The following is a 12,486-nucleotide window of genomic DNA, read 5'->3' on the forward strand; positions in this document are numbered from 1 at the left end:
TTTGTTCTATGAGTAATTTACGGGCCGCCTTTGCACAGTCTGTCTTGTCAAACCTCAAACTTTGGATACTTCTTTGCAGTTTGATTTGTCTTTTACCTGAGAACCTGTCTGTTCCTGTAACCAGCCTTTACTGATCATTTACTACACGCACTGAGCTATGGGGAGAGCTGCAGTGTGCCTCTCCCCTGAGGGCCTCCAGCTGCTGCAGGCCTTAAACCCTTAAAGTTATCCAACACCTGAAATAAGACATCCTACAGCCAGCTACAGAGCCCTGCCTGGGGAGTAAATACCCATCAACAGCAACAAAGAAGTAAAACAAATGTTTAAGAAGCTACGACCACAGGTGTTTGGCAGTGGGGCTCCCCGAGTGCTCAATCCTTGGGGCTCTAAGTAGTTTCCTGGGCTCCGCTCACAGAGAAAAGCTGCCCAGTGACTTGGGGAGGCTGCTTTTAAGGAGAAGGGGTTGACTTCACTGATGCTAAGACATAAGGCACAGACACCCAATCTGCCCACACCACCTGCCTCCAAGCAACTGGCATGGTGTCTCTTGAGCAAAACCTTGTCGCTGCCACCACAGAGGCACTTGTGTCCATTTTAGCCCATTTTCCATACCTCTGCCTCCTTCTCCTCTTCAGTGCTGTAGAGCTAGTGGTAGACGGTGGTATAAAAGCTGGACTCTTTTTTTTTTTTACACTTTTTTTTGTCTTTATTGAATTTGTTACAATATTGCTCCCGTTTTATGTTTTGGTTTTTTGGCCGCAAGGCATGTGGGATCCTCGCTCCCTGACCAGGGATCGAATCCGCATCCCTTGTATTGGAAGGCGAAGTCTTAACTACTGGACCACCAGGGAAGTCCCCAAAGCTGGGCTTTTTTTTTTTTTTTTTTTGTAGTATGGATATTTTTTTTAACATCTTTATTGGAGTGTAATTGCTTTACATTGTTGTTGTCAGTTTCTGCTGTATAACAAAGTGAATCAGCTATTTGTATACATATATCCCCATATCCCCTCCCTCTTGCGTCTCCCTCCCACCCTCCCTATCCCACCCCTCTAGGTGGTCACAAAGCACCGAGCTGATCTCTCTGTGCTATGCGGCTGCTTCCCACTAGCTATCTATTTTACATTTGGTAGTGTATATAAGTCCATGCCACTCTCTCACTTCGTCCTAGCTTACCCTTCCCCCTCCCCGTGTCCTCAAGTCCATTCTCTACGTCTGCATCTTTATTCCTGTCCTGCCCCTAGGTTCTTCAGAAGCATTTTTTTTTAAGATTCCATATATATGTGTTAGCATATGGTATTTGTTTTTCTCTTTCTGACTTACTTCACTCTGTATGACAGACTCTAGGTGCACCCACCTCACTACAAATAACTCAATTTCCCTTCTTTTTATGGCTAATATTCTATTGCATATATGTGCCACATCTTCTTTATCCATTCGTCGATGGACACTTAGGTTAAAGCTGGACTCAAACTCAGACTCTGCATTTAAACCACAGCTCTGCCGATCACTTGGCAGAGACTAGAGAAAGTTACTTAACCTCTCCCTGCCTTGGTTTCCTCATCTGTAAACTAGAGATGGTCATGATGGCGATGACGAGGATGAAGGTGTGGTGATGAGGATAATGAGGAATGACAGAACCTCACAGGGTTGTGGTGAGCAGCAAATGAGTAGATAGAAGTAGGCTGCTAAGAACACAGCGCTTGGTACACAGTAATTAATACGGTGCTAATTAATTAGCTATTATTAATATTAATATAGTATAATAATTATATATAATATTACATTATAATTATATTGTTAGAGTTGATATTAACATTATCGATATTAATTAATTAGCTATTACTATTTGATTTGGTAAAAAAACTCCTCTCTTTAGCGCTTGAGAATCAGCAAAGCAGGAGGTGGAATCAGTGTTGGCAGAAAAGTGGTTTTCAGCCTCAGGGAAGGATGAAAGGAGATTTGAGCCAGAAGCTCTCTTAAAGATCAACCTGTAAGGTCCTCATTTTGTAAACGAAGATGGTAAGTGATGCGGTCCGGGTGTTACTGACTCTAACAGTATCTCAAAGATATACATTTTGCAAATGCAAGGTGCCAATAATTTTGATTCTCTCTCCAGCCCGTTTGCTTCAGCCATCCCTTCGGGGGCTGTGTTTTCACTTTTACCCCTTCACAAGTTCCCGTCCTGCATCTCCTACTGGTTCCTCAAATTCAAGGTGGCTAACACCAAACGCTGCTTTTCCCTCAAATCAGTTCCCCCTCCTCCATCTTTCCCATATCTGGCAGCAGCAGCATCACGAACCCAATCTCCCGGCGTTACCTTCCCCCGGGGCTCCCCACATCCGGGGCTCTCAGTGTGTCCTTGTGCATGGTGGCTGCTCTCCCCACACCCACATTTCCCCTCCCTGTCCTCATTTCCCACCCATAACTTCTTTCTGAGCCACTGAGATCAGGTCCAGCTGCTCTGCTGCAGCCTCTTCTCTGACTGGTCCTGCATCCAGGCTGTCATTAGTGAATCTTATTTAAATATTCTTTCCTCACATTAGTCCCCTGCTCAGAAACCCTCCTTACCGCCCAACGGATGACTTTCCAAACAGTCTGGCCCCGAGTCCTTCCTCCCCACTTACCCCCCTTCCCATTTTTGTGCCACGGGTGAATCGGGACTATTGACACCCCTGAGCAGCCCATAAAATTTCTGCTATTTTCCTTGGAATGCACCAGCTAAAGCTGGAGGAGCCTTGTGAGGGTGGAGAAGCAGCAGCCGGGCTTCCACACAATAAACCCGAGGACACAGTAGGGCTGGGAAGAGGCCCGGGACTGCTGTCTCCCACACTCAGACCTTTCCTCAAGTCTCCTCCCTTTCAAGGCTGCCTGAGATGCTGTTTTAATCAGGGTTTTCCTGGATACGTGCGGAGCACGAGTTACCCAGTGTGCTCCCCCAGGCCAAACACCCAGGGAGGTAAACTCCAGCCCCGATGGTCCCTCACCCGGAGATGACCCCCATGTCTTCACAATAAGAACACCATCACTGAAACCGACCAGGTACCTCTTAGCCACACAGGGCAGCAATGCAGTCATTCCCGTGAGGAAGGAATCTGGTTCTCTTTCCTCTTTGTTTTCCAAAGTCCCCTTTCATCCGGAGGATAAGCTACTTTAACCTTGGCGGAGTTTAAAAGTCTGTTGCTAATGAGTACCGGCCCAGCTGGGCAGCGTTTAATGGGTGCTGACAGTGGTACCATCTACAAAAAACACAGGTAGCCCCTGAGAGAACAGGAGGCCGACCATGCTGTCTCTGCCCTAAAAGGAAAGAAGGACAAAAATGTGAAAAATGGCTTCATGCAATATTCGGTACAACTGTTCACAAAGTACTTCTCTTAACACTTCTGAGAGCACTGCGCGTTGGAAGGGCAAACAACCCCCTTCCTCCTGAAAGCAAGGAGAATAAAGCTTCCGTAAAGGTACAGACACCAAGCTTAAGGGTAAGACCCCACACATGTTCTAGAAGTAGATATACAATAGATTTGCCCCAAAGCATTTCCAGTCGGCATCTGTGTTATTAACAAGCAGAGCTGAATAGTTAGGATTTATAGGTCAAGAGAGAAAGGAGTTCTAAAAGGATAAAAACCAAACCATTATCTCTAGAATGTAGGATTAGGGGGTCCTCTCATTTGTTACTTAATAGATATCCCCGTATTTGGGGGAGTTTGGGATTTGGGGATTTTAATGTAATTTGCTCTACATGGTAAGAAGCTAACATTTGAATAATAGTTGGTCAAATTTGTAGATCGGATTTCAAACATCCCGGATGTCTCTACCCATCCTGAAATGCCCACAGACCCAGCTATCCTTCGCGGTTCCTTGCCAGGCACGTGTGTGTGAAACAGTAATAAGATCTGTGTTTCTAAAACCTCGCTGTGAATCTCTGATCCCAATACATATAACTTGAGCATCTCAGCCACGTTGTCCTGATTTACCTCCCCAAGCCTCTTTCCTCATCTGCAAAATGGGAATCAGAGTTACTTCCCTGAACAGTTGGGAAAACTAACTGAGACATATTTATATAGAAGGAAAATTGGTCTATCATCAGGCCCAGACACCACAGTAGAGGTTCACACGTGTTCCAGTCTCTCTACCTATTTTTATTCTCTCTGCCAGTGGACATCAGTCCTTACAGGGCTCCGACGGGAACACCGGACATGAAACAAAGGCAGGAGAGTAAAGACAACGTCATCCAGAGACCTGTTTTTCTACTTAAAAAACATTCATTTAAAATTCTATCAGAAAGTCATAATGCCTAAAACATTCATTACCTCTGTTCTAATTATACAAGAGCCTTACAACTAAAATATTCTCCCAATCATCTGACACCACCACTTAACAGTATAGTAGATGCAAAAATCTCAGATTTTCCCCATGGGTGTAAAGTTTAAACACTCAAATTTGCAAAAGAGAAGTGAATTGGAATAAAGACATTCACAGCCAGCTATTTCATATCCATTAGTTATCATTTACACATCAAATACATACAGCATTGAGACCAAATATACAGAATTTCCACATTTATATACAGTAATCAACATAGTGCACAATTCAAATCTATCTTACAGTCAAGTGTACAAGTTTAAATATGGCTTTATAAACTACTAACAATAACTGCTAAAGTAACTCATAGGTCCAGAAATAAACACCTCCACGTCGAGGCCCTCGTTCAGCAAGATGCTATTCATTGTGTTCGCAAAACAGATGGGGCAGGTAAATGTTTTCCAGGCAGTGTCCACCCATCAGCCCCCTAGCAGCTGAAATGTGGGTTTGAATCACACCAACATTGGTCCTTCCTATCTCAGATATCTGAAAATAAATCTGTACATCTTCCACACGTTTGGAGACACAGGGTAATAAACAAATAGAAGAAAGGGCACGGGGTGGGGGGAGGGGCAGCTGGGACGAAGTGAGAGAGTGGCATGGACATATATACACTACCAGACGTAAAATAGATAGCTAGTGGGAAGCAGCCGCATAGCACAGAGAGGTCAGCTCGGTGCTCTGTGACCACCTAGAGGGGTGGGACAGGGAGGGTGGGAGGGAGACGCAAGAGGGAGGGGATATGGGGATATACGTATGCATATGGCTGATTCACTTTGCTGTACAGCAGAAACTAAGTATTGTGAAGCAATTATACTCCAACAAAGATCTATTAAAAGAAAGAAGGAAAGAAAAAAGACACATAATCAGTGAGATGATGATTACCAGGAATTATCAAAACTTGCTTTTCAGATTCAGAAATTCTCAGGCATTAGAGCCAGCATCTGCATTAATGGGGATTTTTCCCCTCCTTTCTTTTCTCGTTTTGCTTAAATCAGTGTCCTGGGAAATCTTGCAGGAATTGACAAGACGTTCTAGATCAAGTGGTCCCAAAAACAGAATTTAAAAGAGCTCTTGTAAACGTCATATCTAATTATTCACTCTTTTCTTCTCCTAACCAAAAATGCCTGTTTTAAGAATGAATGAATGGGGAATTCCCTGGAGGTCCAGTGGTTAGGACTCCACGCTTCCACTGCAGGGGCCACGGGTTCCATCCCTGGTCAGGGAACTAAGATCCCGCGTGCTGTGCGGCATGGCCAAAAAAAAAAAAAAAAAAAAAAAAGATTGAATGAATAAATGAATAACCTTGACCTAAAATCATGCGTCCATGCCTATTTTACATCCATTTTCCCACCAACGTTACCAACTGCCACATTCTGGGTGCTACGCCTAAGACTTCCTGGCCCCATACTCTAAACTCTATTGAATAGAGACTATTCTTTGTAAATTTCTATGTTTGCTATGGTTTTTAATGTATATAACATATCAGTAGAGCAGTGTGTGTGTGTTTATAAATAAATAAGCTGCGGGGCATGCTCAGATAGTTTTACGGACGAGGTCAGTGGCACAAAGGTTTGGAGCCCACTGCCTATATAGGGATCCTTTGGGGTGTCTCTAAACATTTAAAGGTCTTCTATAAAACAAATATACAAATATACTCTGTACATTTTCTATCATAAAATGGCAACTATATGCCACAAACACTTCTGAGAGACTAGAAGGAAGTTCCAGAATCAAAGGAGTGAACACACTGGGACCACTCCTCCAGTTCCCAGGCCCAGCCTCAGGCGGGGCAAACCGGGAGAACAAGCCAGAAACCAGGACAAAGATGAACAGGATATTCACAGACAATCCTTCCCTACAGACTGCATTTGTTTCCGATTTAAACCCGTAGTCCCTTGGATGGTTTTAGTAAGATGCCACCACCCAGAAAACGTTCAGTGTGCCTGACACACCTCTAACACAGCCACACCTCGTGGTTGCTTGAAGCCCCAGTATCTGTTCATCTTTCCTTCTCTCCTCCCACTCAGTGAAATTCAAATACCACCAGATGAAGGACTCGGACCCTCATCTTTTCAATCACCACCATCGAGGAACCGTCACCCTCATCAACGGTGGAGTTGTCAGACACTCAGCAGGATACAGATCGCTGAGAAAAAAACATGTTTACAATAAGCATGATCCTGTGAGACTGATCACTTGAGGTAAAATCTCCCCCCCCCCCCCCCCCCCCCCACGCGGGCCTCTCACTATTGCGGCCCCTCCCGTTGCAGAGCACAGGCTCCGGACGGACGCGCAGGCTCAGTGGCCATGGCTCACAGGCCCAGCCGCTCCGCAGCATGTGGGATCTTCCCGGACCGGGGCACGAACCCGTGTCCCCTGCATCAGCAGGCGGACTCTCAACCACTGCGCCACCAGGGAGGCCCGAGGTAAAATCATTTTGACAGAAGTAACACAAACATGTTGCCCCTACCGAAGCAGAGATCCCTCCAAAAGTTGAGCATTATCTTTAGTCTTATTGCTGCAAAAAATTTCAGATATAATTTGTTAAAGGTAAAAATACAATCATTTGGACATCGTTGATGTTTTAATAAGCCAAATGTGATCTCTTGTTGGGGGCTAGAAGCAAATATGAGAGAACACTTCCAATTCTGAACAACTATTAAAGAGAAAAGTCCATAGATTGTCGTATTTCTTTAAGGGAGGGAGGTAGTAAATACCCAAAGCATTACTCTTTTCTAGCCTCCAATTATATCACATTCCCTCTGCTATCTGTTTAGCCACTGCTGATTAACTTGACAATTCAGGAGCTAAATCCTATTGTTTTTAAAGCCATGGGGTAACTTTTTTTTTTTAATGCTAAAGAAGGTTTAAATTTTACTGATAAATAAAAGTTACTCTATTCTAGAGCTAAAAGTAAAACAGAAAAAAAGCGGGGGTGGCGCTGGGGGGAGAAGGATGCTTGCCAATGGATGGGGGGAAGGAGGTGAATTGGTCACATTTAGTAATACTACTTTTCATAAAATGAAATATCATCATAAATATATATTGCTCTATAGTTAGTGAATTGTTTCAAAATATTTAAAGCTGTAATTAGGAACAACAGCAATTGAAAAATATTCAAGAAGGCCATCAAGTTAATTGCTGAAATTATTTGTGTACTGAACACCAGAAGTACTGTACCAATCTTTTGCTCTAGATAACTTGTTTCCCCATGGAAATAATCAAGAGTGCTGGTGCTGGCTGGACCACATTCATAAGTTGTCTTATTATTGCAATGGTCCCCTTTACTGTCTACAAATTTGACAATTAGGGGCAATAATCCTCTTGAACACTGAGATCATCCTAATGGTCTAGCCAGCAGCAGAAGCTTCAGAGAAGCTTTGGTCTGGGGGCAAGATCCCTGCTTTGGCAAGAGCCAGAAAGGTTGAGAAGGTCACACTGTTAGCCCCCAAACAGTGAGTTGCTTCCTTTTACACTATTTTTCATATTCTCTGTAACCTTCTCAAAGGTGCAAGGCCAATGTGCTGCTGGTTCCAGTTACCTTAAAGACTAAAGAATATTAAATATCTTTAAGATATTCTTTAAAGTCAGGGACTAAAAACCTAAATTTCTGGTAAGAAATTTAAATGAGGAAAGCCTCACATCCATTTGCATTTACTCCTGGCACTAGCAAGGGTTTTGCCGGCCAGAGGAGGGGTCCCACCCACCAAGGGGCCCTTTTGAACTTTACAAGTTGCATCCAGACCACCAGAAGCAAGTGAAGGAAGGTCAAGCCGTCGATCCCGGACCTGTTAGAAATGGGTTGCCAGAGTTCAGCATTTAGACTCAAGAAGTATTTGTCATTGAATGTACCTTCATCAGTCTGTGTTCATCTTAAACAGCACTACATATAAAGGAGAACAAAGGATTCTGGGTCATACGAAAGGAGCTTCGCCCTGAAAACAAAAAGGAAGAAGGGGGGGCGAGGGTCAGGAGAAAGGAGAAGAGGAAGCAAAAGAAGAAGAGGAAGAACCTGAGTCGTTCCCTATCAACAAAAGGCACCATGCTTTTATTGAAAATACACTCAACTGTTCTATGAATTAATTGCTTAATTAATGCAGAAAAACCTGATTGTGTAGAACTTTTTCCTCTAAGGAAAAATCCAGCGTCTTCTCTCCCACCTTAAGCCCAGGTCCACCAGCAGAAGTGGTGGGTTTCAGGGCTGAAGGGAAGCTCCCCTGGCCCTGAATTGATTTTGCGAAATCAACTTTTTGGGTGGTCAGAAGGGAGATGACAACGAAACCCTGTCACTTTCAAAATGCCACACTTGTCAAAACAAAGATATTTTCTCAACTAATGTGAGAGGCCTTATCCTCCTCCCCTGTCACTCAGCACACTCTCCGGAGGGATAATGACAGATATCACTTTTGCTTGCACATCCCATTCCAATTTGTCTCCTGTCTGGCTGTGATAAAGGCAAGCAAGAACAAACACTAAACAACAGTGACTTTTTGTGTGTGTGTGTGTGTGTGTGTGTGTGGTACGCAGGCCTCTCACTGTTGTGGCCTCTCCCGTTGCGGAGCACAGGCTCCAGACGCGCAGGCTCAGTGGCCATGGCTCACGGGCCCAGCCACTCCGCAGCATGTGGGATCTTCCCAGACCGGGGCACGAACCCGTGTCCCCTGCATCGGCAGGCGGACTCTCAACCACTGTGCCACTAGGGAAGCCCCAACAGTGACTTTTAAAGACTCTTAGAAGAAGGCTTCTTCACCTGCAGTCCATGAACCCCCTAAGGAATCCACGGATAACGTCAAGATGTCTCTAAATCTCCTGAACTTACATGTAAAATTTCATATATCTGCATATACGTATTTTTTTTGGACTAGGGCATAGGACTTGAATCAGATTATCAATGGAGACAAAAAAATTAAAAACCATTACTTTCTAGTGTACGGCCCACTTTCTGGGCAAACCTTTCCCATGCAGCCTTCAGGGAAGGAAATGATGGGAGCTGTATCTCTAGAGGAAGGGGAGATTATAATGAGCTGAGACCTCTTCTTGCAGAACTGACCAAGTTGGACCTTGCGAGGTGCATACGACTTGCGCCAGTGGAGAGGAAGGGCAGGCATTTCAGGAGAGGGCTGGCATGAGCACAGGCACAGCACAGGTACATGAGGCATGTCTAGGCAATGGCAAATGGACCAGCTTGGATGCACTGGACGGACCACGTGGAGGAGCCCCAGGAAACAAGGTGAAGAAAGAGGTGAGAACACCAGGCCCTAAGGAATACCTCAGCCTGGAGCAATACGGTGCCCTATTAGAGCTTTTTAGAGATATTAATCTAGTGGTGATGACTGGAATGGATCAGGGAAGTGGCTAAGCACGTAAAAGAGGCTAACACAGAAGCTTAGGTAAAAGAGAATACCCTAAAACTAGGGTGCCATGTCTGTTCTGTTCACCACTGTATCTATATCCAGTGTGGATCCCGGGGCCAGGCACAGGGTAGGTGGCTATCAACTCACCAGTGAGTAACTAAATATCCAGTGAGAGACCATATGGGCATGGATTCCTTAAAAGATATAATCCGAGAATGAAGAGTCTTGGTGACTTGGACATCCTCTGGGTATCATTCACTGAGCCCAGCAGCGCCTTGCACAGAGTAGATACCGAAGAAAGATCCTTTGAATTGGCCTAGACCAGGCTGAAGAGATACAGGGGACAAGAATGGAGAATTCCAAGCACTGTCAGAGAGAGACTAGGGATGTGCTGGTTCTATGAACATGGAGTGACCTCTTGGGGAGGTGGGTTTTAAAAAGAACCCAAGTCAAGGTGATGTAATGGGAAGAACCCTGTAAAAGGCAACGTGAAAGACCTCCGTTCCGGGCCTGTCCTCCAAATAAACATGGCTTTCTAGAGTGAATCCACGGCCCAGCTATCCATTTCTATGAGTCTATACTTTCTCTCAAATAACCTGGGCAAGACCCCCACGGCTATAACCCTTAACGCTTCCGTTCCTTGAACCCCAGTTGTTTCACAAACACATATCCTCATACCTCAGTGCACACAGGCAGGGCTCACGTGAGGACCAGACTGCAGTTCTGATTCAAGTCCAGTTGCTCTAAGTCTGTGATCAGTCATCTGGGTAGCATGTGGCCTTGGTAGTGTCACTGTTCACAACTCATGATGTTACAACAAGAAATGGGAACCTCTGACAATATCGTTTACTTCTGTGTAAATTTAAATCATCCTTGTATCTACTCTGGCATATGCAGGGCAAAGCGTGATGCCGCTCCTTCATCCTGATGAGTGGAGACAGGGGTGTGGTGAGGCAAAGGGAAGTGGAGAGAAGGGCAGAATTTAATTTTACAGTGAGAGGTAAGAAAAAGAACAGGTAGCCCATGGGTCTTCTGTCCATCCAAAAGCATCTATTACCATTAAAGATCACATTTCCTTAAGTTACCTTCCAGTAAAAAAGAAATACAGAACTTGAACAAGTAAGCCAGATGACCAAAATATCCCCTTATTTCTTATTTTTCTTATAAGTAGCACCTGTTCATCAACTTGGAGAACACTTCAAACCTGGATAGCTTTAGAATGAAGCACAGAAAATTAAAGCCTTCCCAATCAAGAGTGCATCAGTCACCCACTCCACAGTGGGTTTTGTCTTGGTCATTTTGTTTCCATAACCAACTTTGGGAAAGTAAAACCTGGGTCTACTCTAGGGTTCCTGATCAAGTTACCCATACAAAATGCTGAATACCCAGTCATGAGCTGTCAGGGAGTACCCAGGACTCCAGCAATGTCCATTCAAGTCCCTGCGGGAGGCTCCTGAAAAGAATGAAGGTCTTACAGCTTCACTTTGAATGTTGGCTCTCCATGGACTTGCCCTCCAAGTAACACACAATAAAAAATATCTGTGACTTCTACACACTCATAACTTAATCATTCGTGGCTTGAAGATACAGCACACTTGGTGCTATACAGGAAGAATAAACTGTAGACAAAATTTCAAACACAACTCTTTCCAGCTGAGGGTGGGGAAAGGGGAACTCAGTCTTTGTGGAGATTGGTCCACAGTTTACCTGTTCACTACATTCACATTTTCAGGCCAGGAGCTTCCCTGTCACACAGGACTACCACCAGCTGGCCTTGCAACACACTAAGCTAGAGAGAGGAGAGGTGAACAGTCCAAACGATGCTGGAAACAAAACAGGCTTAACCATTCATACATCCTCCAACACATTCTTATTAGTCATCGAACAGTCCTCTCGAAAGATGAAGGGCTTTAATAAGATATTAACAACTGAGTTTTCTGTGGAATAAAAGTGTCTAGCTTAGGGTATTTCAGCATTTCTTCCCAGTTACATATGCCCTTCACTGTTGCTTAAATGGTAAATAACCTCAAAAACTCTCCCCCTTTATTTCTTTGTGAATCCACAGCATTTTAGGACTATTTTGTCAAAACCATATTCAAAGAGAGTCTTTTTCAAGTAAAGTACGTGAACTTACCAGAAGACGCTGTCTTTTAAGAAGTTCCTCTTTAACCCCATAAGGAATAACCCTTCCCCAGTCAGTTGTGGTCAGAAGCCCAAATCCACAGCCATCACCCTAGGATCTTCAACCCATATTTCACTAGAAAATGTTCTAAGTCAACCAAAACTATGTCTTCAGAGATGGAGTGCCTCAGTCAACACAGTAACCGCAAGAGTTGAGGGGCTCTATGGGGAGGGAGAGAGAGGACGGGGAGGGGAGGAAAAACCCTTAAGAAACATTAAGATTTTCCTCAGCGTCGCCTTCCCCTCGCCGGACAATGGCTGAGAACACCAGAAAAGTTGCGTTAATAAAACTGCATAGGGTCCACACTGCACAAAGTGCTCTGCTACCCGTTACAATGATCCTCTTCCTACTTCATCTTTCCAATACATCTCGCAAGGTTTGTTTTCAAAAAAGACATTACAAGTTGGCGAGCTTCTGCTTACAAAAATCAGTCAAATCCTTTCCCCTTCACCACTATTAAATCCATCTTATTCCTGAGCTTTATTCCCCCAAGTAAACCAAACGCAGGCAACTTAACACTCCAGAATCAACAAAGGACAAGGTTCCAGTGTGCGTTCAGGCAACGAAAGAAAGGCTTCTCTGCAAATG

This window comes from Monodon monoceros, unplaced genomic scaffold, assembly GCF_005190385.1.
Source record: "Monodon monoceros isolate NGI ecotype Baffin Bay Population unplaced genomic scaffold, NGI_Narwhal_1 Super_Scaffold_15, whole genome shotgun sequence".
Classification (NCBI taxonomy): Eukaryota; Metazoa; Chordata; class Mammalia; order Artiodactyla; family Monodontidae; genus Monodon; species Monodon monoceros.